At 49.0% G+C, this 4,848-nt stretch overlaps 1 protein-coding gene across 9 annotated transcripts in view; it reads left to right on the top strand.

The window, feature by feature from the left end:
- LOC107262914 (homeobox protein prospero) overlaps window positions 1-4,848 on the top strand; it is a 108,894-nt gene that overhangs the window by 16,661 nt on the left and 87,385 nt on the right. The window lies entirely within an intron of this gene.

The raw sequence follows: 4,848 nt of genomic DNA, 5'->3' as shown, positions 1-4,848 counted from the left end.
CTCTCTCTCTCTCTCTCTCTCTCTCTCTCTCTCTTTCTCTCTCTCTCTCTCTCATTTCCTCATTCTTTCGCGATGGCCACGTCGAGCTTAAAAGCCGCAGAACGGCTGAGAGCCTCGCGAGCATTTTCTATCACGATTCACGTGTGCTCCCTCCTCCTCCCCCTGCCTCTCTGTATGCCCACGTCCCTCCTCACCTCCTTCGCAGCTTCTCTCTTACTCGCACTCATTCAATCTCTTACTCTCCGACTCCCTTGGTCCAGGCCCCTCGTGCGCTCGCGTCTTGTGTAGCTGAACGCCTTTATTAAACGACGTGGGTAGCGCTGATACAATCGCAGCGGCTTGTAGATGTAGACAGTTAGATACTCGCCCAGGAGAAATCGCGCCGGCCAGTAGCGGAATAGTCTGCCTTTGCTACTTTTCCTCATTCCCTCTATCTCTCTCGCTCTCTCTATTGCCCGCTCTAGCACTCCCTCTCTAAGCGCCTCTTACCCTCACCGTCGCGTCTGACGTCGACTCGGCGTCGGAGCATCGTGTAGTTCACCCTGGGGAATTGGAAAAATTTTCGCGAACCGACCAGCACTTGCATCCCTACTTTATCCCGGCGTTAGCGATATTCACGTCTACTAGGGTAGTGCGGGAACGGTGAAAGGGGATGGACGGAAGATCCGGAGGATTCTCAAGTGGCTTCTTGCAGCCCAATGAAAATCGCTTTCGATTCGGTACACGTGAATCCGGATGCTTGCTGAATAGTTTTCGAATCGCTCGTCGACGACATTCTTGGCCACCCTGTACCACCGTCTGGTAATTTATTTCTTGCCCGATCTCCGGCCCTGACCACAAGCCATCCCGTATCCCCACCTTTCTCTACGCCCCCGTTCCGCACCTCCTCCCCCGCGCCCGTATCGCCTTCGGTTAATTTCCACCCCCCCATCGTGCCAGCCAACTATTCGGGAATCAATTAAACTATCGGCCGAACGCGAGTGTGCGCGATTGACTCATTAATTATCCCCGCGCGAGACTTCCGAATCGCCTACTTGATACTGTAGTAGAACACTTACTGGATAGGGGTAGCGTATGATGTGTTGCTGGGGAAATAAATTTTTAAATATTATATTGAACACTGTAACTGTAGTTAGAAAGTTACGCAAGGAATTAAAAATACCAAAGTGACTGATTCATGTAGGGTTCGATCAGTGGTTTAATAAATAATTTTTATTAAGCTCAGTACTTTACTTGAATTTCCACGCAACTCAAATTTTACATACCCAATTCCCCTTATGATAATCAGCGACACAGTTGCGCATAAGGATGGTCTTCTAGTGGCAAGTTGATATTTCGCGTGGCGTCGATTTACGCTCTATGGGGGAGCATTGGCATAGGCACTATAGGAACAATAGAGAGGGTGCCACTTTACTTGGCAGCGATAGTAGAAATAGTGGCCGACGACGAAATTTCCAAGGGAAGGACGTCAATGCGAGTCCAGGTGCGGATATTTTACAGGTAGTAAAAGGGACAGATGGTAGTCACCCTAGTGGTAATAAGCAGCGCGGTTTTACTTGGGGTAGGCGAGCGAAGCTACCCCTGAGAAGTGGCAGAAGCCGGAACCCTGGAAGCGGAACCACTAGCCCACCCCAACTTGAAGTAAGGGAAGCAATGAAGCAAGCTCAGGAGCCGTTTGGCTACACGAGAGAGGGCGCAGCTGGTGGGTTGAACGACGTCGAGCGTCGGCGTCGCGAAATGTTACCTCATCGAGCTGATAAGGTCTTTATGGCGTAGCCAATAAAAAAAAATTGTCGCCCAAAAGGCACGCAGCTTCATGATAAATGACAAAGAGATAAATGAGAGTGACGGTGGATGCTGCACGGGACCAAGGCTGAAGGACTCAACCCTTACCCTGAGAAATCTTAGCAGGGGTTGTGAACGTCTGTCGGAATGTCGTCAAAACAAGGCGCAAGAGGCAATTGCCTTAAACGGGCCTTCGTGAGAGACTCAAGAAGAGTGTATAGAGAGGGTGGTTATGCTGTTGGTAGCTAAGCTCATCGAGAGACAGAGAGAGAAAGAGAGAGAGGACAGAGAGGAGAAAGAGAGCGAGAGGGGGCAAGAAGCGTTATAAGAGTCTCAGAAAGTGTGAGATAAAAAAGATGCCAGAAGACGAGTGTCAGAACGAGAGAGAGAATAGAAGACAAGTGGTTAGTGTCTCGGGACACGGATGGTGCGAAGAGCCGAGAAAAGAGCAAGAGCACTTTCTTTTTTTTTTTCTTTTTTTTTCTCTCCTTTTTTCAGGGCCCTCAAGTAAGTGGCTACACGTAGTACATTGCTACATTGCTACGTCACGGCGGTACGTGCCAGGCAAGTCCACAGGTGTCAGTGGACAATGAAGTATGTACTGTCGCCATAGCCGTGATGCGGATGCTGGGAGGAGTGAGAGAAAGGGGATGAACGTAAAGAACGAAGGAGATAGGGTACTATCTACATCTCATGGATTGTCTCCGTATTTGAGGATAGCTTGAATACATAAGTCACCCTTAGGTATAAGGGATGCACGTATGGGGCGAGTTGTACGGAGCCACTGGAGTATGTTGGTGTACACTCGCGTTAGGGCTGTTTTTCTCGGCGCGGGCGCTCGCTAAGAGTAGTCTCTTAATTTCCCTGCTGCGAGGACAAAGGGAGGAAAACACGCGAGACTACGAGCCCTCCTTCTTCTCCACCCCCAACCCCTTGGGGGACCCCCTGACTCGCCTGGGTACGGCTCGGCTGATCTTTCATGCTCGTCACTTCTGGTTTGAGAGGAACGGCAGGAGGAAGGATAATAAGGGATGAAGAATGCAGGGAAAGGAATTAAGAATGGAAGAGAGTGTTGAGGAGAAAGAGGAAAAGAGTGATGGAGAGAGAGAGAGAGAGAGAGAGAGAGAGAGAGAGAGAGAGAACTAGAGCAGAGGCAGCCGGGCCTGGATCGTTGTGATCCTTTATATTTCACCTTGGTACCTTTTTTCATAGCTTATAAAGTCCTTTTACTTTGGCATCTCAGTATTGTGGTTTACACGGTTCTTTAGCCATTTTTACGACATCCGATTACGGTCAGGTACTTACCAAATGGTACTCGAGGAAATTCCTTCTTGTTAATTTCACGGGGTGCGCGGTAACTGGAGCAGGGCTCGTTTCTAGGGGGGGTCCTCGTTAAATGATATTTTGAGAATAATGGAATTCGGTTCAATGAGATATTAATTCTTTTATCTGCGTGCATCCTCCTAGAGATCCAGCGAGGATTTTCGACATCTGGTCAGAGACAGAAAAACTGAAGATGAAAAATCGAAGAAGGGAGACAAAAAAGGAAAATACGGCCAGCTGGTAAAAGACGCGTCGAGCGTCTACTCGTATTACTTAAGTTTCACTCTGGGACTCGGGATCCATTATCCCCACTCCTGCTATCATAATCCTTCGAAGATCATCTGCGTAAGAGGGTATTTAGTTTAAACTTGTACTGCTTATGGGATGAAACTGGCCTCAGAACTTTGGGATACGGAACAATATTTTGCGGTGTGTTTTCGGTAAACAGGATTCACCTTTGCCCCTGCCGTCAGAGTCCGCACAAGCAAGAAGGAGGAATTGCGTTCAGGGTCCTTGGATACTTTCCACGAAAGGATCCTTTTCCCAGTCTGTTAAGAGGCAGCGATCCGTGTCATCTTGGGAATCTCATAATAGATCCCTTTTGCATATTTTCATCCGGGAAACCTAGAAGTGAGATCGTTATCCCAAGTCCTGCTCGGCTATCCAATGACTGGCTGCACCACCTCCTGCTGCTTCGCGTTACCTTCTCGTAACCGACTGCCAAAGTATCGTGATCGAGCAGCCCGGAAGGATGTGGGTCCTTTCAGGATGTTGACATAACAGTAGCGATGGGCGCGACTTCAATATTTATTCTCCATAAAGTGTGCGGTTTCGAATAACGATTGTCCTCCATTTAAAAGTGACTTTTGTCATCGCCGTTCTCCGGAGAGAAAACTTTTTTTTTTCGAAATAAAAACGGGAACGCATCCGGTCTTCGTTATAGAGTCTATTGCAATACCGAAAAGTACCCTCGGAGCGAGACGTCTGAAAGGCGTGGATGGACGAGGTGGAGGGAAGGAATGAGAAAAATATTTTTTTTTTTTTTGGTATCGTAAACGACGACGTCTTACCAGAAGATTTTCTCGTGCGGCCAATTTTCATTGAAACTCACCCTTAGCATCAGGAGCGAGACAACCCTCTGGGAAAACAAAGGTGTCACTTGTTCAAAGGACAACCCCTCGGGCAAGCTTTTTCGCCGCGTCCCATCCCCAAGCAGCCCCATCTTCTCGCGCGGAAGATCTTGAGTCTCTCTAGACCTCTAGAGATATTCCGCCAACCCCTAAGAATCTCAGCCCTCCGTTGTCACGGCTAAGAAAGCACTTTATCTTGGCCCTCGTCGTCGTTTGCTCGAGGGAGCCCGTGAGGGCCGAGAGGGTCTCAACAGGTTAAGACACCGCTCAACCCCAACGCTTCGATCTTCACCCCCAGAGTCATCCCTTATCCGCTTCCGTCCTGAAGGCCCCAAACCATCGCCAAGATTTACCCCAAGATTTTCCGGGCGGCAAGCCACGGAAAAGGAAGGAGGACCTGTTGAGCTAAGAAGGTGCGGAGTGTGAGGGGGTGTTTTCTTACGACACCCCCATACACCCTTGGGAATAAGATATCAACTTGTTGCTCGTGAGATTCGAGCCCAAGTCCCGGGGGCTGCTTTTATTTTATTATTTAGAATGAGCGTAGGCACGCGAAACTCTCGTACTCTCCTTTCCCTCTTATCTCTTACTCACCTATTCCCCCCCCCCC

This window comes from Cephus cinctus, unplaced genomic scaffold (genome assembly GCF_000341935.2).
Source record: "Cephus cinctus unplaced genomic scaffold, Ccin1 Ccin1_scaffold0129, whole genome shotgun sequence".
Classification (NCBI taxonomy): domain Eukaryota; kingdom Metazoa; phylum Arthropoda; class Insecta; order Hymenoptera; family Cephidae; genus Cephus; species Cephus cinctus.
Note: the sequence above shows the minus strand (reverse complement) of the source record. Positions and strands in the feature narration are given on the sequence as shown.